This window comes from Sminthopsis crassicaudata, chromosome 1 (genome assembly GCF_048593235.1).
Source record: "Sminthopsis crassicaudata isolate SCR6 chromosome 1, ASM4859323v1, whole genome shotgun sequence".
In the NCBI taxonomy this organism is placed as follows: domain Eukaryota; kingdom Metazoa; phylum Chordata; class Mammalia; order Dasyuromorphia; family Dasyuridae; genus Sminthopsis; species Sminthopsis crassicaudata.
Window position 1 is genome coordinate 380,911,068 of NC_133617.1, and position 27,112 is coordinate 380,938,179.

The 27,112-nt window shown below is 34.7% G+C and overlaps 1 long non-coding RNA gene across 1 annotated transcript in view; it reads right to left on the minus strand.

Moving 5' to 3' along the window:
* LOC141549672 (uncharacterized) overlaps positions 1-20,526 on the minus strand; it is a 59,938-nt gene extending 39,412 nt beyond the window's left edge. Inside the window, exon 1 of the long non-coding RNA XR_012484413.1 lies at positions 20,389-20,526. This is a non-coding gene — a long non-coding RNA (uncharacterized LOC141549672). The remainder of the gene's footprint in view (positions 1-20,388) is intronic.
* Positions 20,527-27,112: the final 6,586 nt, after the last annotated feature.

Consider the following 27,112-nt stretch of genomic DNA (forward strand, 5'->3'; position numbering starts at 1 on the left):
CCTTGGAAAGGAAAGAAATTTGAAGTAGGGAGAATGATGAAGAGGCCATTTCACTAGTTTAGGTAAAAAGCAATGAGAGAATTGACTGGATTGTTAATCATGCAGAGAGAAAAAAAAAAGATAGAAATTAGAGATATGATGACTACAGATTTGACAAAATGTGTGTGTGTGTGTGTGTGTGTGTGTGTGTGTGTGTGTGTGTGTGTGTGTGTTGAAAGAAGTCTCAGAGGGAAGACACTACGATTAAGGAAGAATGAGAAGACTTTTTTAAAAAGATGGACCTTTAAATAATATTTGAAGGAAGCCAGGAAAACTAGGAAGAGATGAGGAGGGAGAGAGTTCCAGGAATGGAAAAAAAAATCAAGTAAAAACATTCAGAATTGGGAAATGAAATATCTTGTACTGTAACTAGAAAGGTGGTCAGTACCACTGGATCACTCTGTAGAAAAATAACATCTAAGAAAACTGGAAAGATAGTAAGGGGCTAGGTTTTGAAGAGTTTTAAAAATTAAACAGTGAATTTTACATTTGATTTTGGAGGGAATAGGGTACCACTAAAATTATTGAGTAAAGGGGGTCAAACATTCAGGTTTGACCATTAGGAAAATCAGTTTTAATAGTAGTCAGTGGATTGATGTGAGGAAGATAAATGAGCCAGATGTTATAATAGTACAGGTGTGAGGTGATGAGGACATATACTAGAGTATTCATGGTCACAGAACAAAGAAGGGGATATATATGAGATGTAATTACCATATTCTAAAGAGACAGACACACAATTGTAGAGATGTAATAGCTGGATGATGGAGAGACAAGCCTAAAGGCAGGAAGACTTGTCATTTTCTTGAATTCAAATCTGGCCATTGATACTTAATAGCTGTGTCACTCTGGGCAAGTCACTTCACCTGTTTACCCCAGCTCCTCATCTGTAAAATGAGCTGCAGAAGGAAATGGCACAAACACTTCCGTGTCTTTGCCAAGAAAACCCCAGATGGGATCACAGTGTCCAATAATCTGGACACAACTGAAACGACTAAACAAATTATAGGGATGTAGATTTGGGCTTCATATAATGAACATCTAAGCAGAAATGGAATGGGCAACTTAGGAAGATAATGAGTTCCACTCTCATTAGAGGTCTTCAAGAAGAAGCTGCCTAATCTAGTCATTTGCTATATCTGTTTAGAAGGGATTCTGTGTTAGATATGGCTTAGAATATATATATATATATATATATATATATATATATATATATATATATATATATATATATATATATATATATATATATATATATATATATATATATATATATATATTCTATATAAAGAGGTTTTCCAGTTGTCAGATTCTAAATTTCTTTCTCTGAATTCTAATATATCCAACATTCAATCAGATAATGTCTTGTATTTTTATTTAATTTTCTGTGTATGTGTACCACAACTCTGTATTATAGATCTCCAGAAGATGAGGACTGTGCCTTGTATCTGTTTTATATAAGCTAGAACACTTGGCACACACAATAAGTGCTGAATAAATACTTAGAGAATCATTATAAACACTCATCCCACCTGCCCTGCATTTTAAGATAAATCTGAGCAAATAAGACAGATAAAAAGTTTCCTTTTAATGGTGAATTCACTGTGGTCATCCAGATGTTGCTTCTCAAACTTTTTTTCCAAGTGCCTATTAGATGAGATCAAAGAACTTATAAGTATTTCATCCATCCACTGCTACTACTTTCCCTTAATATGGTCTTACCAGAATTCCTAAGAATATAATTATTTGCATTTGACTAGATGGTGATAGCATATTGGTCCCATAGTAAACTCTTAAAAAATATTAAGGGAAAGAAAGAAAGAAAGAAAGAAAGAAGAAAGAAAGAAAGAAAGAAAGAAAGAAAGAAAGAAAGAAAGAAAGAAAGAAAGAAAGAAAGAAAGAAAGAAAGAAAGAAAGAAAAGAAAGAAAGAAAGAAAGAAGAAGAAAGAAAGAAAGAAAGAAGAAAGAAAGAAAGAAAGAAAGAAAGAAAGAAAGAAAGAAAGAAAGAAAAGAAAGAAGAAAGAAAGAAAGAAAGAGAAAGAAGAAGAAGAAAGAAGAGAAAGAAAGAAAGAGAAAGAAAGAAAAAGAAAGAGAAAGAAGAAAGAAAGAACGAAGAGAAGAAAGAAAGAAAGAAAGAAAGAAGAAAGAAAGAAAGAAAGAGAGAAACGAAAGAAAGAAAGAAGAAAGAAAGAAAGAAAGAAAGAAAGAAAGAAAGAAAGAAAGAAAGAAAGAAAGAAAGAAAGAAAGAAAGAAAGAAAGAAAGAAAGAAAGAAAGAAAGAAAGAAAGAAAGAAAGAAAGAAAGAAAGAAATGAAGGAAGGAAGGAAGGAAGGAAGGAAGGAAGGAAGAAGAAGGAAGAAAGAAAGAAAGAAAGAAAGAAGAAAGAAAGAAAGAAAGAAAGAAAGAAAGAAAGAAAGACCAAGAGAAAGAAAGAAAGAAAGAAAGAAAGAAATACCAAACCTAGGTTCCCAATCCAGCCTTTTCCAAAGCTGGTTCTGACAAATCAGTGCTAAATTTTCTTTCACATGTATCTAGCTTGTATGTACCTGTTTTGTCCACAGCTATAGAAAAAAATATATTCCATTATCACTAACTGCACCTGATTTTTGTTGCAATCTGCTTGTCCTCTGTTCCCAAAATTTGTTGTCCTTCTAGGAAGGATTACTCTTACTTGATTGATCTAAGTTGCACTCACTTTTGTTCTCTGTGGCCCAAATATGAGATGTCTTGGAACTAGGGGATGTAACTGTCAGGATGGCCTGGTATTCAGTGAATTATCTGGGAGTCTTTGATGTCTGCTCAAGTTTCAGCTACTTTCAAGGCCATTGGAACAAATTATTCTCATTCAGATAACTCCCTAACACTGGATTTGTTGGTCTGTTGACCTCGATAACATTTTTTGTCCTCATTGAAGACATATTACAACATTGCAGAAAACATTATGATAAAAATTTTGGGAGTTATAAACACACAGCCCTGTGTTTACTCCCTTGGTGACTTGAAAAGTATAAGAACATTATCCATTATTCAACAGGCAAGCATGCCATAATCAAATTGGCCTATAATGAATGAACTTCTTTGGATAATCAAATCGTGCCATAAATTTCCAAAAGTCCTCAAAATTGACAGTGTTAAAGGCCTTCATTAGATCAACAAATTTTGTGTTAACAGATCTCTGTTCTACTCCACTTGATAAATATATCATATTGAAAATACATTTATATATTGCTTTAAGATTTGCAAAACACCTAAAACATATTGGCCCATTTGATCTTCACAAAAACTCTGTGTGTTTTGTCCTTTTATTCTTATTTTGGAAATAAGGAAACTGATGATGAAAGCTTAAGTGACTTGTCCAAGGTCATGTAGATAATTAATGTCTAAGACCAGAGTTTCTTCTTTCTCTAAATTTTATGTTCCACCCAAAACAGTCTCTCCCTGATTTTGGATTTTGACAATGAGTACCTCATAATAGTATGTCCCTTATGATTAATTACTATCATTGTAGGTCCCTAATTACTGGCTTCTTTAGAGAGCAAAGACACTAGATTACCAAGGACTGCCACTATTGTCACTGGGACACTGGCTGCTAAAGAATATGAGAGCATGGGTCACTAACTATTGAGGACTGTGAAACCCCTTTTTATATCCCCCTGGGATTATTATAATAGCCTGAAGCCTGTTTTAAGTTTCTCTCCACTCTAATCCATCCTGCATTCAGTCATTAAAGTGATTTTTCTAAAGCACGGTTCAGTCACCAATGCCCCACTCAATAAACTCTAATGACTCCCTATTACCTTGAGAATCAGATACAAAAATGATCTTTTTGGAATTCAAAATCTTATCTCTTTCCTGCCTTTTAATTCTTTTTATTCTTTCTCCTAGCCATGTACAGTGTACTTGACAATGACTTCCTGATTGTTCCATGAACAAGACACACTCCACCTTTATTATCCAGGCATTTTTCCTCTGGTTATTTCCTAAAATTCCTCAACTTCAACCTATTGATTTCCATAGCTTTCTTTAAGTCCCAACTAAAATTCCATCTTCTACAAAAAGCCTTTCCCAAACCTTTTTAATTCTAATGCCTCCTTCTGTTAATTATTTCATATTTATGCTGTATATAGCTTGCTTTCTTTATATTTGTTTTCATGCAATCCTCCCATTAGATTGTAAGTTCTTTGAAGACAAATACTGTGTTTTGTATTTTTAAATATATATATATATATATATATATATATATATATATGTGTATGTATATTCAGAGCTTAGACACATAGTAGGTCCCTAATACATATTTAGTGATTGATTGCACACCTCTTACATTGTCATTATTTTCTCATCAAATAAAGATTTTAAACTTGTTTCCCAAGTCCTGGTCAATAACAAAAGATGTACTTACTAGTTTCTTAATAAACCCCTTGATAACTTTCTCAGGGTACTTTGAAATGCTACAGTTTCAGGCAGCTTATACAATACAATTAATGAACCCATTCTCTCTTGGATTTATTATCTTAAATAGCACCTGACATACCCCCCAAAGCATGCAGAGAACAGTCTTTTAACCCCATTCTTGTGACATCCAGTAAATATCTCTCCCACCCGCCCCACTCCCAAAGAAAATAATACTAAAAGCCCTTGAAGGAAACCAGATTTTGCTCCATAGCCCCAATTCTCTAATAACTGTTATTGTATGTAACCATATTTAAAAATTAAAAATGCCAAATTGTCATTGCACATAGCTAACATATGAATGTTCAATGTAATGGGCCAGAACTCTATACTTGAAACAAGGATTCTTATAAGGTGTTAACTAAGTGGAATTGATGAGACAATGGTTATCTAGTTTAACATGGTGATAAATAGTTCTCTAGTTCAGTATGATTGATTTAATCTTACAACAAATAATGGTTCCCTGGTGACATAATGATTGGTTATACTCAGTATACTGCATATAAACTGGGACAAACTCAGCCACAGACAGACTCGGAAGGGGACTAGAACAGACTGGGGGAAGACAGTGGGTAGAGGCTGGGGCACAAGCTCTTAGACTGAGAGAGACTTCAAGACAGAGACCCGTCGTGGTGGTCCTCCAGCTTCCCCCACAGAAACCAAGACACATTTCAAAGGACCTCAAGAAAGCTAGCCTAGGCCCCAGGCAAGGAAACTAGACTGTGAAGGAGATAATAAAGAATTTGGACTTTTTCCCTGGCTATTCTCATGGTGATTACTCTACTGAGACGAAGTCCAAAGACCTCCAGAAACCCAACTGGAACATTACAGTTCAACAGTGTCATTTTCAATTGACATGGAAAGACATGTATCAAATATCACCAAAGGTATTTCAGTACCATGTACAGCATTTCTTCAACAACATATACAATGTAAGTTCCACTAAAAATATGTGATGATGACATTTTGTCATATAATATCATACTAGTTACTTGAATCAATTTGTTTGTTCTGCAGTAGTGTGTTAGAAAACTAAATCTTGGGGAAAGAAAAGAAATAAAATATATTCAGTGTAGCCCTCCTACTTAGATTTGATGAAGGCTATTAATATAAACAATATTCAATTTAAACCTTGAATATAAAAAATAGACCTGTTCTCTCTTTTTAAAAAAATAGTTTTTATTTTCCAGATATATGCACAGGTAATTTTACAGCACTGACAATTGCCAAACCCTTTGTTCCAATTTTTCCTTTCTTCCCCCCCATGGCAGATTGACCAATATATGTTAAATATGTTAGAGTATAAATTAAATACAATTAAATAAATTAAAATTACATTAAATTAAATACATTAGACCTGTTCTCTTAAGGAGTGTATTCTCCCCACATGCACATATACATACATGTATATTTTCAGTGAATCCACAAGTAACTTTGGCTTAGCCCAAAACATGCAAAAATATTCTTTATTAATCTCAGCAAAAGTTCTCACAAAAATGTCATCCTGAGTTCGATGATCTCTTGCTCCCATCCCCTACTCCCATGTTCAAAGGTGTAATATGTGGTAATTATAATTATATACTTTACAAGTTAAATCCAAACTGGTGTCATCTCAATACACAGATTAGGATAAAAATTAAATCAAATTGCAAAGCATTTACTGAAAATAAAATAGTGAAGTAGGAGAGAGTCACACACTTAGAGGTTACCAATACCAAATTATTCATTTCAGTTAGAGTTAGAGAGGTTAGGGAAGCTGAATGAGTTGTCCAAATTTCACATAAAAAGGTAGCATTTGAACCCATATCCTTAACTTTAGAGTCTATGCTCAATTACTATAATAAAGAAATCTTGAATTTGAATTGTATAGAGGCAGTTTCTGTTTTTAAAAAATAGGTAATTCAAAATTAATCAACAGCAAAATTAAGAAAAAAAAGGCAATTTGTCCCCACAGTAGCATTTAGTAAAATGGGTAACACTAGACAATAAAATTTAACTATGTATTCATTATTAGGAAGCAAATGACCATAATAAAAATTGGCTATTTTGGAATTAATAAAATGGTGGTTGGACTTCTTTGTTAGGTCAGTTTTGCTTATTAGCAATACATTTTATGGAATTATTTTTCTCATACCACAATTTCTATTAAGAAATCATAATGAGAAATAGATGATTTTCCTTAAGTTTTTGCCACTTTTCCATTTTACTTTTATGCTTTATGAGGTATTCTTTAAAAAAAAATACAATTCAAGCAAATCTTTAACATTTCAATGGATTGAAAAGGCTGAAAAGCCAGTTTGCAAGAGTTCAATTCAAAACACACTACTTAAGCACTTTCTTTATGCAAGGCAACATTGTGATAGGTTGGATGTACAAAGATAAATAGGACACAGATCTTACTCTTAAAGAATTAATAGAATATAATTAACTGGGCTAACATATCCAGACACAGGGACAGGACTTCAAAATTATGTATCTTCATCAGAGAGCAAAACAAAATTGAAGTAGCTCAGAAGAAACCTGAAATGGGCAAAGTCCATTTGTTCATAGGACTATTTGTGTCCAATCTGTGGTGGAGCATTCAGTGCTCATGTTGATCTGATCAGGCACAGTTGGACACACTGTGGGAAGGGAAGGGAAGGGAAAGGAAGATAAATCCAGAGTCATTCACTACATAAAATATAAAAGTTTGCAAGAAATATTAACGCAAGGATGATCAGAGGATATAGAAAACTCATTAAAAAACTTTTTGGAGTGGGTAGGTCTGGACTCTAGAAATCCTCTAGCAAGTGAACAAATAGAGACATTCTAAGATGTCCTTGACATTTTACAAAGGGGGAACGGAGAATCCAGTTCTAATTTTGCTCCCAAAATTAGTAAAATTAAAGGTTTTTCCTGAACCAAAGTAAAACTTAACAAATAGCTTATTCCACTGAATTATAATCAAAATGAATTTAAACTCATCAAAATATGCCTTTTCAAGTTTATTTCATATTATTCTCCTTTAGTCTACATTCTAAGCAAAACTGCCTACTTATTGTTCCTTTTGTATGTTCCATTTCATGATTTTTCACAGATTTCTCCCCAATTCTGGAATGTATCCTCTTCTCACCTCTACCTTCTAGAAGTCTATCTTACTCAAAAGCTTAGCTTAAATATCAACTCTTAGAAGATGTCTATTCTGACTTTTCTGGCCAATGGTTCTCTCCTGCCCTAGAAATTACTTTGTGTCCACTTTGTGCATATTTTATGTTTATTTTTCTTTGTACATATTGTTTTTCCTCAGTAAAATATGTTTCTTAAGGACAGGGACAATTTCCTTTCGGTCCCCCCTTCCCCCAGAGCCTTAATCATTGCCTGGATTATACAAGTTATTTAGTAAATTAATGAAAATCTCATCCTATATGCCTCAAGTATTATTACTGTTATTATTATTTCTTTAAAGGAGATGTAGGATCTCCTGACAGCAAGGAACTAAACAACATGGACACTGGTGGAGTCTGTAAGACTGTGAGCTTTATTTCATTTGCAGATTCTTCAGTACCCTTCTCCAGTAAACAACTGTTACACAAGCCCTGACCTGACTTGAGAATTAGCCAATCAGAGCTTTTGATGCATGATCAGCTCAAATGGGACAAGGATGAAAGATGGACAAAACGCATCTGGTTTGTGACCAAATCACTCAATAGATGTGTGAAAAGGTTGCTAGCATTACCAGTTTGTCTATCAACCCACTACCTCCCTCCCTTCACATAAACTCTCTTACCTCATCCTCAGTTTCACTCTTTCTACTCTTTCCCTTTACCTTCCACATCAAGAATGTTTGGCTAAGAGATTTATTTATTTTTAGAAAATGAGAGTGTACCACCATATTTCCTGTGCTCAGAACCCCTCCTGATTTTCTGTCAAGCTCTCCCAATGGTTTTTAAGAGGGATGTGAACTTTCAGAGGCAGGCTTTTAAAAAATGCAATTTCATACCTGTACACAAGGAAAAAAGAACGCTGACAGAATTTCTGCTTATCTTTACGCTGACAAATTTTTAAAGTACCACCCTACTGGAGGGTGGTGTGACTTTCAGGTAAATGAAAAAAAAATTCCCTGGTAATTTTTATTCAGGGGGGTAGAGAAAGAAGTGACACTTGAAGAGGATAGGAGCATTGCAACCAAAGGTTTGTGCACCCCTGGAAAAGAGAAGCAGGAAGAGTCCCCCATTTGCTATTCCATGGCTTAAATGTTCAAAGAAAAAATGTAAAGTGAGCTGCAAGGGTCAGATCTGGATTGGAGCCCACATTCTGTGTCTCTGCATCCGTTCGGGGATAAACTTGGCTCTTAATCAGAGCTGACAATTAGGCCGTACAGTTAATATTTTTACAGCTGTTTTATTAATAACACATACAGTGCATCCAGCCAGGATTTGTTGGAGACACCTCAGGAAAACGAATGATGTAAATAACAGATGGATGTCGAATATTCTTACAAACAGGCATAAAGATATTCCCTTCTTGTTTAAAAGGAATTTAAATAGACAGATTGTAGATAAACAGGCAGACAGAAAGAGGGAGAGAGGATTTATGATATTTGGGGTAGTGATCACATGCGTTCACATGGCATAGAACATGAAGGTACACACATATGCAAGCACAGGATATGGAGAAATATACTTGGAGTATTAACTTCCAGAGAAAACTGTGGCATGAAGGGTTGTAAGACCACATTTTTTTCAGGGAGGGAATACAAAGGGGTAGAGTGAACATTTTAAGCAGATGCGGTGACTATGAATAATCCAGTGCTTCCTTTAATATATATTCAGCTTCCAAAGTTTACTCACACAATAAGTACAGAAATACCTGAGAATATCTTAACCTAGAGGGCAGCGAAGGGAGCATCTTTTTCACATTTATGTCAGTCAGCCTCCTTTACCTGGGACTTAGCTCTTTCAAATTCCAGAGCTGATCTAGAAGCAGCTCAATCAGAGAGGAGATATGAAAACAAAAAGAAATCAGGATTTTAATGTCTTTTGTTTCCACTCCTATTAATTTTTTGTACTGTATTTTTCATTTGCATGGGGCACTGTGCATGGTATCATACTTTGCAACCAGATGGCTCAGGAATGTAGAACAAAGGCCACTAAAATTGGGAGGAGAGAGATGAGAAAGAAACAGAGAATTGAAAATCAAGGGGTTCTAGAAGACAGAAGTAAAACTCAATGCATTTAATCACTGATATCTTTATTCCAAGTATAAGCCTATGATTCATAGTTTTTTTGAGGTTTAGTGTGTGTGTGTGTGTGTGTGTGTGTGTGTTTGTGTCTCTGTGTGTGTGTATTTGTGTGTGTTTATGTGATTTCACAGGCCAAGACCTTAGTTAACTATCATTTGTTCCTCCCTATAATGTGCCCCTCCTTATGTGGGGACACATTAAATTTTCCCCCTGTAGCACAGATGTGGAGCCATTTTGGAGCACTGTTCCATCTATGCATGGCTACTAATGGTGTGACTATAATGGAACAACTGGAAGCTTTAGAAGGTGCTGACTGCACTTGTAGTTTTTGAGAAGCTAGAAATTACTCAGATTAGTACTTAGTTAAAATAAATAAGCAGTTATAGTAGGAGAATAGCAGATAGCTTGTTTGTTTCTCCATAGAGGTTTAATTCAGGTGATCTCTAAGCCAACTCTTACCACATTTCACCCAAGCCCTAAATTTTCACCCCAACAGGGTCTCAGAGGCTTTTTTACTTCCCCAGGGTGGTGTCCAAGGGTCTCTTCCTACATGAGATCTTATGTCCCAAGATTTAAGATTTCCACTTTTTTTTTTTCCTTCAAATGACTTGGCTTAAAAACTTGACTTGAAATTATCTTTTGCATTGCTTTCCCTAGAAGGCTTCCCAGATAACATAGTTTGTAATGCTATCCCAGACACCTCATTTGCTAATTATTTTTCTGATAGCCAGGTAGCCACAAAACTACAAATAATGGAAGGCAATGTGATACAATAAATGGTGAAGTCAGATAGGCCTGGATTCAAATCCAATTTTGTACACTTAAGACCTATGTGACCCTGGGCAAATCACTTTACATCTCTGTAATTATTTCCTCATATGGAAAATGGAGGAGTTGGAATCTACTGAAATCCTTTCACTCTCTAAATAGATTATCTCATAATCCTTACCATATTTTCCTTTTGTGCTTCATCTTCTACTCCTTGGCTCTAATACTTCAGCCATCCAGGACCCCTTATTTCCAGAAGCCCAATTTTGGCCTGCTTGACTTGGTATAATTATTAATTTTTTTTCAATCATTTCAGTCATGTCTGACTCTTTGTGATTCCATTTGAAGCAAATATGATTAAGTGACTTGTCTAACGTCACACAGCTAGTGAGAATATAAGGACTAGATCTGAACTCCAGAAGCTCTAACTTCTATCTAACTTTAGCACTCTATCCATTGAGTAATTGTTCCAATAATGACTTAATACTCTGGATCTGAGGGTAATAAGGGTCAATACACAATTGTTAATTGATTAACTCATTCCCAGAAGGCTTTAGAACATCCAAAAACTGATTCATTAATAAGCTTAAGAGTTACTTGTTTGAGTAGGTCTCTTAGTACTGCAGAGGGTTGTTTGTATTGGATGATGTAAGGGATATATAGGGAGATCCCCTTTCCAATTCCTCTCCTCCCCAGCTCACTACAACAATATCTAGAATTTAACGATTAGAGACTCTTTAATTCACCCACCCTTCCCTACATGTAGATTCTCTTAGAGTAATAAAATCAGTAATTACTTAATCCCTATGAGGTTTACAGGTTTTTATCAGAAATAGAGTGGAGAGGAAATTCAGAGGTTCCAAATCTTCCTTTTCTACTGATTACCTATATGACTCTGCACATGCCATTTAGACTTTCCAAGTCTGTTTCCTCACTTGTAAAATAATGAGGCTGGATCTCTGAAATCCCATCCTGCTGAAATCTAGGAAAATCTTGTATGTCAGCAAAGAAGATATTTAAAGTAGTACTGAGAAATATCATATTGGCTGCCACTCATGTAGAGTCTCTGACCCACAAAGTAGTTGGCCCACAGCAGCCCAACAGGACCAGTAGGGAGGGACTCTGGAAGAATGAATAAAATTTGAACAATGGGACACCCCAAGGAATAGAGGGAAGATGTGAATGTGCTGGTGGTGCTATTTGGCACCTCTGAGAGCACTTAGAAAAGCAGGGTCATCTTCTGGGGATGGGATGGAGAGTGGATGGCTCCTTAGAATGGATGATAGAATGGATCGGTAGAATTGTGAATTGATCCAACCATTCTGGAGAGCAATTTGGAACCATAGCCAAAGGGATTATAAAGCTGTGCATAGCATTTGGTCCATTAATATCTCTACTATTTATATCCCAAAGAAGTCATAGAAAAGTGAAAAGGACTTCCATATACAAAAATATTTATAGTAGTTCTTTTGTTGTGGTGGTGAAAAATTGGAAACTCTTTATTACCCATAAGCTAGGGAATAACTGAACAAGTTGTGGTATATCAATGTAATGGAATATTATTGTGCTGTAAGAAATAATGAGCAAGCTGATTCCAGAAAAACCTGGAAAGGCTTACATGAACTGATGCAAAATGAAAAGAGCAGAACCAGGAGAACACTGTACAGCAACATTATATAAGGATCAATTATGAATGACTTAGATTCAAAACAATTCCAAAAGACTCATTATGGAAAATGTAATCTATATCTAGAGAAAGAACTGATAGAGTATGAATGCAGATAAAAACTTACTATTTTCACTGTTTTCATGTTTTTTTAACAACATGACTAAAATGAAAATTATTTACATGATTGTACATATATAACTCATCTCAAGTTGTTTGCTATTTTAGGAGGGAGACAGGAGAGAGAAAAATTTAGAACTTGAAAATATTTTAAGTGAATGTTTAAAATTGTCTTTTCACATAACTGGGAAAAATAAATACTATTTTTAAAAACAATGGGTGAACTCATTAACTTAGTAAAGAAAACAAAACAATGGCATTTCAGGGACAAAAGGCAGAAACTACAGATAATAGTCCTGAGGATTGTAGTCCTTTCTCTCATTGAAGAGAAGACATAAAATACAAAAAATTTTGGAGAAGTAAGGGTTTAACTTTAGGGACTCAAAACTAGTTTTAGGATGCTTGTATGTAGAATAAGGAACAGTAGAGAGATGTAGAACATCTTCCCAGCAAAGCATCAAGACTTTAGGGTTCAGCGATTTATGAATTTCTTACTTTGTGGGTCATTTTTGCTGTGTTCATTGTTAAATTTCCTAAATTTCTGCTCATAAAGAATACAGTTATTTGGTAGTATTGAATCTCTGTCAAAGATTAGCAATAATTGTGACCTTCTAAACCATTTCTTTCTTTCCCAAGGCATAGTAGATATTAAGGAAGCCTGATGTTCAAAGGTAAGATACATTGATAATCCAAAGTCAAGATATATGTGTACATACATACATTACATATGTATATACATGCATTCATTTATATGTATATAAATATGAGCATACATATTTTTCTGTTCATTTTATGAGTTGTGTTTGTGATTCAGAATTCTCTTCTGTGATCTATAGCTGTGCACAGTGGAAGTCATTTATAGGTTTCTTTGTTGAACTTGAAATTTTCATGAAGTTTGAGTAGTCTGTAAATCCCTTTGTACTGGCATATGCTATTGGAAAGTTACTTGAATATTTTTCAAAGTTGTTTATGTAAACTTCAAAACTGTTTGGGGTTTGTGATTACTTCTGTTGTTTGCCTCTTGGTATCATTTCATTTTTCAAAATTTAATAAACACTTGTTTTTTGGAAGAGAAAAATAATTGGTCACACACTTGTGGGTTCCAAGATTTGTTTTACATGTGTATGTAATACAGGCTAATTCAAAACATTTTCAGATACAGCATGTCAAGTAATTTCTAATGTTGTGGTCAAGACCAGAATGAAACCTCAAGTGAGTACCCACTGTCTTAAACCACATCACTTAAGAGACCGCCAAAACCAGGCCATGCTCACAGGCCAAATTCAGCCCTCAGTGACGCACATAGGGCTGTCTCAATCTGCAGCCTGAAGCTACCATAATAAGCTTCTACAAATAGCCTGAGATATAGGCACACTAATGTTTCTGATACCCTTAGAATTATAATATTGGCCAAGAATCACCTAAGAAAATGTCATCCAAAAGCCATCATCTCTCCATCTCCCCTGTGACTGAATGCTACTGGGTAGGTTGAACCAAAGATTAACCCCTCATTCTATACCGTGCTTTCTCTCCCCATCAACATCTCTGCACCCTCCATATCCCAATTCCCAGTGGTTTCCTTCTGCTCACTGTGCTATTCCCCTTAAATCTGACCTCCCCCAGGTAATTTATCATATTCCAAAATTATTCCTCCTTCTTACCCTCAATCAGAACATACATTCTCTCAGTGCCAGATCTCAGACTTCTGTCATGGAGGAAAGTGATGTGATTAATTAAGTCACAATAAGCAGCTTAATGTGATGTCCTCCCTAGGGGTATTTGCATTTTAAAAGCATATTTGGCAAGACAGCATTTCAAAATGAAGGAATAAGTCACTAGTTATGGGGTTTTCAGCAATTTAACAAGCAATAGGGACAATAGTTGGGAGGCAGGGTGTCCTTTGAGTCAAACCATATTGGTGACTATTTCACCCATATAAGTGGGCAATCTATGGTAGAGGGAGAACAAACTGGCCTGGGCATCAGGGGTCTCAAATTCTAGTATTGGTTTATACCATTTTGTGATCATGGGCAATTATTTTATTTTGCAAAGTCTTTATTCCTTTTGTATAAAATGAAAGGGTTAGACTATGGCCCAACTAGCGCTAAAGAGGCTAGCTTTAAAATTCAATCATGAACCTTGTGAAGAAGCATTCTTGGGGGGGGTCCATCAAGGTAATAATGCTTTCATAGCTACATGTGGAAGGTTTCACAAAAATTTTGTTAAACGTTATTTGTTCCTTATTTGTTACCATTATGAAACAAACTGTAAAACTAATTGTTATATAGTGAATGCAGCTTCTATGAACAGTTCCTTCTATGCTGACAATATGATGAGCCCATTTGTTTGTTTGTTTGTTTTTTACCTTAATCAACCAATTTGATTGACTGTAAAAATAAAAATTTATCAGACAGTTTCTAATCATCATTTTTGGGAAATCTCAATTGTCAAGATCAGCTTCCAAATGGAGATGAATACAATGAACAAGTGTAGGGAAATCACTATAGATGTTAAAAAACAGTTAAATAATGCTATGTGTCATAAGAGCTGAAAGGGATCTTAAAGTTCATTTAATCTATGGGTTCTTAATTTTTATTTGGGTCAAGAACCCTTTTCACAACCTAGTGATAACTATGGAACTCTTCTCAAAAATCTGTTTTTAAATGCATAAAATAAAATATGTAATATGGTAAAGGAAATGCATCATGCTTAGTTATGAGTAAAGAGATATATCAGTAATATATCAGATATATTAAGAACTTCTGATGTAATCCAACTCCATCATTTTGCAAATGAAATAATGAAGAGAAGAAGAATGCCTTGTGCATGATGAGACAGGTACTAAGAATCTTATTGGGGCAGTTAGATGGCACAGTGGACAAAGGATTGGTCTGGAAGACTTGATTTCAAATCCAGCCTCAGACACTTAACACTTCCTAGCCATGTGACCTTGGGCAAATAACAACCCCAAATGCCTAGCAAAAGGGAAAAAAAAAGATTTAAAAAAAAAAAGAATCTTATTCATTTTCCTTGATTCTAAGGACAGTGCTTTCTCTACTATGTCACAGTGTTTCTTGGTTATAAAACAATTAAAAAGAGATTTATTGATTATACAATTAATATAAGTAATGTAGATGGCTCATTCAGATATTCAAATCTCTAGTCATTTAGTGAAAAGAGCACTGAACTTGGGAACTGATAGAACCCGAGGACAAATTTCAGCCCTGCTTCTTACTACTTGCATATCTAACAACAAATTATTTACCACATCTGGACTTCATTTTCATTATCTATAAAATAACTAAGGTTGCTTTAGGTAATCCCTATAGTTCTTTTATCATTAAAACCCAGTTTTCCAGAAAACCAATAGTTAAGAGGAACCAGCATTTTGATCATGAAAGCCAGGGAATCAGATTCTCTTTTTTCTCTCAAGCTCCTACCAACTCCAAACTTCATGTAGACATGGGTCATTGAATACTCAATCTCCATCAATAAGGAGAGTTCCAAACAAATAGGATTTGAGGCAGGAAGTACATATATGATTTGACTTTCGATATAGTTAAAATTAATCAAATAGTTATCAGATCTTCATAGGGAGGGAGCATGAGAGAGAGGGAAAGGACAGAATTTTGAAATCCCAAATCTTTAAAAATGTTAAAAATTGTTTTAACATGTAATTGAGCCCAAAGAGATCTTAATGGAGGGAAAAGGACTCACATGGACATGGGCTTTGTGGAAGCCCTTTTTGTATTGGCAAGAAACTGGAAACTGAGTGGATGCCCATCAGTTGGAGAATGTTATAGAACATTATTGTTCTATAAGAAGCGATCAGGAGGATGATTTTAGAGAGGCTTGGAGAGACTTACATGAACTGATGCTAAGTGAAATGAGCACAATCAGGATATCATTGTATGTGGCAACAACAAGATTATACCATGATCAATTCTGATGGACATGACTCTTTCCAACAATGAGATGATTGAGTCCAGTTCCAATGATCTTGTGATGAAGAGAGACATCTACCCTCAGAGAGAGGATTGTGGGAAATGAGTTTGGATCACAACATAGCATTCTCATTTTTTTTGTTGTTGTTCACTTGCATTTTTTTCTTACTCATTTTCTTTCCTTTTTGATCTGATTTTTCTTGTGCAGCAAGATAATTGTATAAATATGGTAACACATAGTGGATTTAACATATATTTTAACATATGTAACATATATTGGCTTGCTTGCCATTTAGGAGAGGAGATGGGGGAGGGAAGGGAAAATTTGGAACACAGGGTCAATGTTGAAAAATTATCCATGCATAAGTTTTGAAAATAAAAAGCTTTAATTAAAAAAAACATGTAATTGGGGGGAAATCTTATATAAAAAGAGAATCATAAACTTTCAACAATTATCTGCTCAAAATACATTATTAATCAAATGAAATTATAAGATTAAAAAATAAGTCAAAGAAGCAAAAAAGAAAAATCTGGGTAATGAGATTTGATATGATATAGAGGGAACTACTTTTCAGGTACATATTAGAATAATTAGGTAAGGGATGGAGAAGAAAATAAGCAATTAAATAGCACTTACTATGTACTAGAACTTTGCAAAGGTTATCTTATTTAGCCTTTAAAATAATTCTATGACATAAGTGCTATTATGAGCCTCATCTTATAGTTGAAGAAGCTAAGGAAAACAGAAGTTGGGTGGCTTGCCCAATGTGACACAGCTAGTAAGTTTGTGAGGCCATTTTTGAGCTCAAGTCTTCCCAACTTGAAGCCCAGTACTCTCTTCACTTCCACCACTTGCCTTATCAGATGATGATTTATCCCTTCCAACTCTGAAATTCTCCTTTTTTTGAAGACTACATGGTCATTACACCAGGTCCAACAATTCACTGGCCATTTAAATCTTCCCAAAACACCACTTGTATTGTTTCAAGACATAAACATAAATAGATTTCTGTATTCTACCAAAGCAAATCAATAGTCCTCTAACTAGCTTTCAAAATCCAAAATCCTAGGAGCATGAATTTATTTCTAACAACTCTTTTAACCAGTTACTTCAACTCCAGAAGATAGTCTTCTCAATGAGCCACATATATGCCATATTCTTTTCTTGTATTTTTAAAAAATATTATTCCCTTTCCTTTTTTTTTCACTTATAGAAAACCTTCTCATTTTTCAAAGAAAGGAGGCTATGTGCCATAGTAGAATGTTAGACCTGGAGGTCAGTAAGACTCCAGGATGGAGTGCCATCTCTATAATTGAGTAAATATTTCAATCTAGAACTCAATTTTCTCATCTGTATAATGGGTATATAATATTAGTAGTTCCTAACTCATGGGATTGTCTCAAGAATCCAAAGCACTTATGGGTAGAAAAGGGGTTGGAGAGGGTAGAAAATAATTTTAAAATCTTTTATGATTTCAGAACAAATTGATCATTTTTCTGAACTTTTAATATACTTAGTAACAATATTCCATTTCCTTTTCTACAGACTGCTATTCCTTTTCTGTTATGTATTAACTTTTACCTTTCCAAACACATTTTGAGATTCTGGAAGGTAGGGGCTATGTCTTATATTTCTCCAGGATCTCTCATAGAACTCAGCTCAACATTGGAAAAATTTTATATTTGTATCACTCTAGGAAAATCACTTAACCTTTATTAGTTGTAATACTCTAGAAAAATGGGGATAGTTAACACATGTACAACCTACCTTACAAGGTTGTTGTTAACCTTAATGCACCATCTAATTGCAAATTATTATTATTATGGTGTTTGAGAAACGATGGTTTATCACTTGATAGACTCACTAGGTAAAGATGTTGGAAGTAAGAAACATTTGGTCTATCTGAAGACAACCAGTAATATTACTTTCCCCCAAAAAAATATATTTGAAGATCTATAGTTGCCAAATTAATATAGTATTTCAAGAAATTAGTGACCTTGTTAATGGGGTATATATCTAACTAAAGAGGCCCCTAAGTAATATAGTGGTTAGAGTGCTGTATTTAGAATAGTAAAGGCCTGAGTTCAAAAGTAGCCTCAGAAATTTACTAGAAATTTATATGACCCTAGACAAGTCATAATTTGTTTGTCTCCATTTCCTTAGTAGCAAAATGGAGATAACAATAACCTTTACTTCACAAAGTTGTAAGGATCAAATGAGATAATATGTATAAAGAGCTCAATGCAATGCCTGTCACACAGTAAGCCCTTAATACATGCTTATTTTCTTCCTTTCTTTTAATATCATAATCTAGATAATTGGAACTCTATCAATTGTTTTTTCCAGTGTTAAATTGATCTCTTTTCAACAATTTTCAATAATAATAATTTTGGATTTTATTGGCAATAGAGAGAAAAATATTTCTTTTCCTTAGGAATAAGAGAATAAGAAATTCTCCTTATAAGATAGTTTCTGGTATTAAAATAGTCACCTTTCTCTTGGTTTGGTAACTTTTAAATCTCAGATTGTCAACTAAAGAATTCTCCCTAGGGTTAACACATAGAAGTGTGTAAAATGCGGATGAAGAAAGCAATAGAAAATGAGCAGACCATCTAATTCATTACATAGATTAAGTCAGAAAATCCTCAAGGATTTTTCCAAAACAATTTGACTTGGTGACATTATGGCCAGTGCTCATTGTACCAATATTTGTTCTCTCTGCTTTATTACAAAAGATATTTTCTGGTTTGAAGCTTGACCTATAATCATCTCTCTTCTTTTCCTTCTTTTGCTGATGAAAAACAATGACATTTTCCCAGAATCTAATGCTAGGCATGCCCAGAAGTAATCAATAAATAATAATAGTAACATTTATTTTTTTGCTTTAAATTTTGCAAATACATTTATACATATTATCTCATTTCACACAACCATGTAGAACAGATGCTATCATTATATTCATTTTATAAACCTCAGGAAGGTGAGGTGGAAAGAAGTTAAGTAATATGATCAGCATCATACTTATATAGGTAGTAAAGTGACTATATGATTTGAACTCAAGTCTTCCCGACTTCAAGTTCAGTACTCTATCTCACTACCTTACCTACCTTTGTTATTTTTGTTATGAAAAGAATTACATGTTACATAGCTTCTTACATATCTTGCAACTGTCTTTCCATCAAAAAAGATTCACTTTTATCTGGAATATTAGTTTGTCCATTAGACACCCCTGCAACCTGCTAAAATCATACAGTTCTAAATCTCAAACTGATAACTTTTAGATATGCTATATTTTCAGCATAAAAGACCTAATGAAAGCAGCTTGCTTGCTTCAGGCTGCATAAGTGAAGAATTTGAATTTTCTTTCTGTCTACCAATTTGGTTGCCCCAATTATTTTGCTCCCAATTTCCAGTACTGCTTAATGGAAGATTAAAATGAATTCTTATTGAAATCATAGAGTAGTCTGAAATGTCTGGATTGAATAGCAATCCTATGTGGCATCTAACTTAGGTTGTATCTATACCAAGAGCTTTTTTGACTGTTCTAAAGGTTAAGTGATTTAAAAAATAACATAAAATCAATCAAACTGGTGAAAGGGAAAATAATAATTACAATAAACAAATTGATTGCATAAGTAGATAAATAATTCCAAATCACCAGTAATTCTCAAAGTAGGATGATATTCTAGTAGGATTGTCTTTCATTAGCTTGAATAGAATAGGGTTCAATAACATTTAAGATAATAGTTTGAGTTATTGTTGGAGGACAATCTAAGCAGCCATATCTATTTAATTTGGCATCTAAGAGCCCCAATATTATCAACTTTCTCCAAAAGATTTTTTCATAAGTGAATCCCCCAGTATGTTTTCATGATTAATATGCAAATAGATGTATATTTTGTAATGAATTTCAGCTGGGTACAGTGAAAAAAAATTCAAAAACCTCAGCATGGAAGTTTCTTTCTTTTTTTTTTCCCTTGGGAGAATTTCAACAAAATCCCCAAATGTCCTTGTCTTTGCAACCCATAATTTGCAGATTATTAATACAATAAATCCTTGGTGTCTGTGAGAGTTGGCATCATACCCATGAACTCCTATGCAGCAAGCTCACAAACTAAAAATCCAAATGGGAAAAAAGAAACAAACAAAAACATGCCATTTCTGTATGTGCTCATTACCTGCTTTTGAAATCATAATATCTCGGCCTTTTATCGATCTTGTAACAGGCTCTGCAGGAAGCAGCTGCAGCCGTTATCCACGGGACAGACTAAAGATGAAATCTGTGTGGAAGGGAGGGAGGACTGGGTAAGCAGTGATCTTTGGGACCCCATTCTGAATCAGAAGAACAAACACTAACATATAACAACATCTTCTTCAAAAACAACCCATTGGAAAGGGATCTTAGAGATAATCTATTCCGAATCCTTTGTTTTACTGATGAAGAAGCTGAGGCCTAAAAAGGAGAAAATGTTTGCCCAAGGCCATTTGGCAAAAAAAGTTACTGGCAAGATTGGGTTTATAACCTAAGCCTCCTTACTCTCAGGTCAGTGCATTCGTTAACTGTGAGGCACTGAATAAGCAGACTGGAAATATAAACGCTTAATTTTTTAAAAAGGTACAAAACACCGAACAAGAAAGTGAGCTGACAGAGTTTAAGTGATTTTATAATATAAACATAAAAAAGTAAAAACAAAAACAAAGTAAAACATTAAAAACTAAGCTTGTTACAATAAAATTCTCCTCTAAAAGAAGATAAAATCCTTGACAGAAGTGATTAGGTATTTGTTTTGTTTTGGAGTTTTTAGTCTTTTTTATCTTAATATTCACAATGTCAAGTATCTATAGGTGCTTAATAAATATTTGGTGTATTAGATTGGTAACTTAGTTCCCAGCTATCTGAAATTATATAAAATCAACCCCATACCTTCTCTAATAAGCTAAATTAGTTGGGGTTAATATATTAATTGAACCAAGGACCTTGAAAGAAGTCAAGGGCCCTTGAGAATGAAGATTCACCTTTCCATAGACTGTCCTTCTTTCTGAATCAACCCACAACCAATATCAGAGAGTAGCTAGAGGGAATGATGGCACCCTGGATTTCAGAGAAGATTTAAAACCAAGGTCCTAACTGCTCATCATCATTAAAAAATCTCCAGGCAGTTTTCATAAGAGCAAGGGGGTGGTAGCCTGAGGTTTTGGCTGACAGTCAACCCAACTAATTACATTCTGTCTACTGTGTCCTCCTGCAGTTTCAATTGGATGTGTTATTTTTTACTTCCTGTCCTAATCTGGAGTGCAATGTTGCTATGTGTTCTTAAGCAGATGCTGCAGTTCATCCTAGTAATGTCTGATTTTCAGTCCTGAAGTTAAAGATTTGTCTTTGTATCTTGCATAAAGCCTGTTAGACTTCGGGTTAATTAATATCTTTAAGTGATCCCTAGATGCTGTCATCAAATATCTTTTAAATATTGTACTAGCATAGAATATACTAGCAAATTATATTTCCCATTAAACATATAGATGAGAGGTATGTTTAGTCCAAAGCTGATGATGTCCTCCTTATAGAGGCCACACAACATGAATAGTCCTTAATGTTTTTGTTCTCTGCATTTATAATAAGCGTTGCCTGATTCCTATTCTTGTTCGTTTCCTTTTCTTCCCCCTTGAACTTACCTCCTTCTGTGATTTAATTATGATGAGAGCACAGATAGTCTAGGATTCTCTCCTTTAAGATTCAGAGGAACAAAGGGGAGATGCTCTTTCAAAGGTCCCAGCAAGCCTTGCAGCATAATGAAATGAACCCAGAACTGGAATGACTGGAAACTCTGCAGGGGGCAGATTCATTTGGGGGAGATAGTGATATCCTTGTGTAGGGGGTCAATCCCATAATGGGGGCAGTGATTCAAGGATGGGGTGGTCATTTGAAGAATGTCTTCTTTCCCCCTAGAAATGAAGTAGAAAGATTTTGAATTGCTCCGGGGGGGGGGGGGGGCAGAAAGGTGGAGAAGAGTGCTTTCATACTAGGAAAAATATTCCATAGACATCTCTTCCATATCAGCACTCTAAGGTAAACTCCTATTTGCTTCATGCCAGTCCTATAACCTTAGACAGTTGTCTTACTTAGATAAAAAGGTAAAATGATTTGACCAAGGTTGTAAAATTGGTATGTGGGAGAGGCAAGATAACCCTGGAATCCAGATACCTGTGCATTTTGCCACTGCTTCTCAACCTGTGTCATTAATTTTGACATTTAATTATTAGCATTTGTCATCAATTAATATTAATTAAAGTAATAAAGTATTATAAAATATCAGCTATAATTATCTAAACATACAAACACATATACGCACACACATGTGTATGTGTATATTTATATGCATGTTTCAATACATATATGTGTATGCATACATACATGTGAATAATTAAAATCTTTTTCCCCATGGTGTTTATAAATATGCCCCTACCACAGATTCTGAAACAAAAAAATACTAAGTGTACATTGCAGGAAAAGTGGGAGGTGGAATTTTTATTTATCAGAATGTGATAAATGTCAATAGAATAAGCCTCTCAAGGGAACAAACAGTCTCCTCCAGCATTCTTGCCAGGGCTATGATGAACAAAAACTGCCAGGCCATGTGTGAGGCACAGATCAAACTCCCAGCACCTCTTCCTTGGCTGTACATCTATAGTGATTTAAAATTCAGACATTGTGATAGTAATGACAAAGAGAGCTCCAGAGAAAGGTTCTCAGTTCATCAGGGATATTTTCAGTTGATTGTAAAGGAAGGAATAAGTAGACAATAATGAAAACCAAATTTTACTTATCCTACTTATTGCCTGAAGAAGGCTGAATGAAAGAGAGGGAAGAGATGGAATTTCTCAATCTGTGTTAGAATATACTACATGTAAGAGAAATAGTTCATTTTAAAGACATTGGCATTTTAAGGGTAATAAAAATAATTAGCTTTGATAAAAGATCTATTTAAATTAATCCTTATGCAAATCAGAAATTAAAATGTTAACTAATTGACTTAGACTTCTTGTAATTTCAATAGGTACTTGATTAAAGACCAGCCCTGGTTTAAGCATTATGTGTTTGAGAAGGGGGCAATATGGGTGAGGTAAAGGAGGACTTGAGTGTCTGTGTATGTCTGTGTTTGTGTGGAGTTGGAGTAGGGGATGATATATATATATATATATATATATATATATATATATATATATATATATATATATATATATCATCCCCTACTCCAACTCCCATATATATATATATACATCTATATACATATATATATACACAGGCATACATAATTATGTGAATGACAAGTTCATACCACAGCCTGCTTCTTTTCTTCTCCCCTCAGAAAAAAAGAATAAGACACTGAAAAACTAGACTTAAATGGAGACAGACAGAGAGAGAGAGATGGAGAGAGAGAAACAAAAACAGAGACCCAGACCCAGACCCAGACATATACAGAGAGATAAAGAGAGAGACATAGAGACAGACTGAGAGACAGAGCAACAGAGATAGAGAGACAGACAGAGAGACAGATACAGACATACAGAGAGCAGAGAGAGAGATAACAAAATAAGGAGGAGGAAGAGACTCAGGTCTTCTGATTCCAAATTCAGCGCAATCATTTCATTGTCTATAATTCAGGGGTTCTCAAACTACAGCCCGCAGGCCAGATGCTGCCTCTGAGGACGTTTATGCGACCCACCGGGTTATGGCAAATGGGCTGAGGGGCGGAGACAGAGTGTGAGTTTTTGTTTTTACTATAGTCGGGCCCTCCAACAGTCTGAGGGACAGTGAACTGGCCCCCTATTTAAAAAGTTTGAGGACCACTCCATCATGATTATTAAGTCAGGGGAATAAGGATTATCATAGGCAACCCCAGTCAATGTACTCTACGAAGAGCTGAAGAGACATAAAAAATTAAAAGAAAAAGATAGTCCTTGACTTCAATGAGCATTGATTCTAATGGAGGAAGATAAAACAAAAAAGTAAGAGTTGGAGAAAAAAAGTAGTTACATGGGGTGTGGTGGTGAAGTCCTGAGGACAAGAAGTAGAAGTCTGGGAGGAGTGAGAGAGGGCTGACCTGAACTCTTCATCTAAATAAAGGTTCTGGGAGGAATTTACCAGTAAAAGAAATGAGCCACAAAGGCAGAAAGATTTTCCAGGGTGAAAAGGTGGCTAAGGAAAAATCCAGAGTCAGAAGTGGGACTAGATGAGGAATGAGGGTTCACACATAAAGGAACTTGAAAAATACATAAAGCAGCATAGAGTATGAAATCTTCTCCTTAGTCAAAGTTGTCTACTTATCCCACCTTATAGATCATTGCTGTTGTGGGTTTTTTTTTATTTTTAAGATGCCCTATATTTTTATATTGTTGTATTTTCCAAATACTGCATTACATTGTATTAACCCCTCCCCTTAAAAAAAAAGCAAAATTGTCTAAAGCAAATATTTTAATAATATATGCAATATTGCATACCCGTAGTCCTCTACCAAGAGGGAAATCTTCATCCTCTGGGAGTGAGGATGATCTGTAAATTAACCTGTTTTGTTTCTTTATAGTGTTGATATCATGCACAATGTCATACTAATTCTGTGCAATATTTTCTTGTTTGTACTTATTTGCTCAGTAGTTCATATAAATCTTCCTATGCTTCCCTGAACTCCTCATAGTCATAATTTCTTATGGCACAATAAATTCTGTTTCATTTATCTATCACCATTTGTTCTCCCAAATCCTAATGAATGGATACCTATTTTGTTTCTGTGTTTTGCTACCACAGAAAGCATTACAACAGATACTTTGGCATGTATAGAATTATCGATTCTTCTAATCTTTGACATCCTTGGGATTTAGTTGTGGTTAAGCTAAGTCAAAAGTTATAAACAATTTCATGATTTTTACCCAAACAATCCCAAACTTCTTTCCAGAACTTTTGGACAATGAATGCTGCAGCAACAAAGCATTGGTATACCTCACTTTCTATAGTTCTTTTCACAATGACTATTTCCATCTTTTTTTTAACTTTGGCCAACTTGATGGCTATAAGACAAAATCTAAGAGTATTTAAATTTGCTTCTCTCTTATTAGTAATAATTTTGAAGATTTTTATATACTCTTAATTGTTAATGTTCCTTCTTGTTCATGACCATTCTGAGCACATCATGATTACTGCTTCCACAACTTTATTCATTCTATTTCTACTCACTCTCTCAGGCTGCCCAAATATGACCCTTCTTTTTGTACCAAATTTAGATTCCTCCTTTTTTCACAAAGCCTTTTCTTGCCATACACACCAACTCAAAATGATTTCTTCCTTCTCTGAAATCATATTGACTTCACCATTTCATTCGGTCTCCCATCTGACAATTATTATTTATTGCCCATATTGATAATTATTTTTTCATATGTGTATGTAATTTCGCTCAAATTTAATTGTAAGCTCAATTAAAGTAGAAATTAGGTCTTAAAATTCTTTGGACAAAAAACAGCTGTGATTATCTATTGAGAATGGATCTCATTTGAGGCTACAGGTCAAGAAAATATTTTTTATTTTATAAATAAGTGATCAAGGTATCTGAAAGAGAAAGTTAGCAGATTATCTGCCAAAGAAAGCATATGTTGGATATTAATGAAAAGAAATTTTGTCAGAGTTTAACTTGGAACTTTGGTACCGTAGACAAGAGACAGTAACTAGGGAAAGGGTTCATCTGCAAGAGAGATTATACCCTAAAACACTATGGGGTTTCTATGCTACTAGAAAGACAGGAAACTCATCTTAGGTCATCAGTTCTACTGCAGGGTAGGGCTTCTAGGTCAGTAGTGTCAGAGCCTTATAAATCTTCAGTTTTAGGGCAAAAGCCATTTTCTTCCAGCTTTTGCTCTGGATGTTAGTAAGATGGGAGAATAGGAGAGGGAATAAGAAGGCTGTTTAAGGCTTTGAAGGCCCAACAAAAGAGTTTAGATATGATAGAAGAATCAATTAGGAGTTACCATAGATATCTGAGTAAGCAAACAGGGTAGCTAGATGACCCCATTAATAGAGCACAGGTCCTAGAGTCAGGAGGATTTGAATTCAAATGTGACCTCAGATACTTAATTTCCTAGCTGTGTGACCCCCAGCAAGTCACTTAACCCTAATTTCCTTGCAAAAAATAAACAAAAACAAAAGACAAAAAACAAAACTTAAAGCATGGACAACCCAAGTGACATTTAAGCAAAAAATATTCTGGCTTATATGCATTCAGTGAATTAGGCATATGAAAGATGAGAGACAGAAATCAAAAACAAAAACAAAACAAAACACCTAGAATGGGGTGAACTTTATAGGTTTTGTGCATAGCATATAATCAGTAGAAGTGCCTTTGAGGAGTGCAGCCAGTGGTTTCTCCCTTCTATAAATGAGCCCTCTGTAGTAGATAACAAAGATTAAAAGCAGAATCAGTAAGTCTACCATGCAAGCCTTACCAATTCGAGCAGTTCTCCCATACAGACATCTTACACATAAATTTAACTATTATTATTGTGTTGCCCTTTTCCAAGAAAGGGTAAAGTAGATTTGTAGGAGTACTTAACACATGTAAATTCCTGCCTCTTCAAACCCAAGCATATTGTATTAAAGAGCTACATAAATTTTATAAGGATTCTGTCCTTTTGAGATCATAGTACTGTTCCTTTTCTCCTAATACAATTAAAGGGATGCCTCTTTGAAAACTGATTCTGGTAAGTCAGGAATCTGACATATTACACCAAAAGTGCTACTTTTACCAAGATTTTAACTACATTATGATTATGACATACTTCCCAACTTCCATCTCCCACCCGCAAACCATAAAAAAGTCAAACATACCAATAACAAGATTTTTTAAAAGAACTAAAATA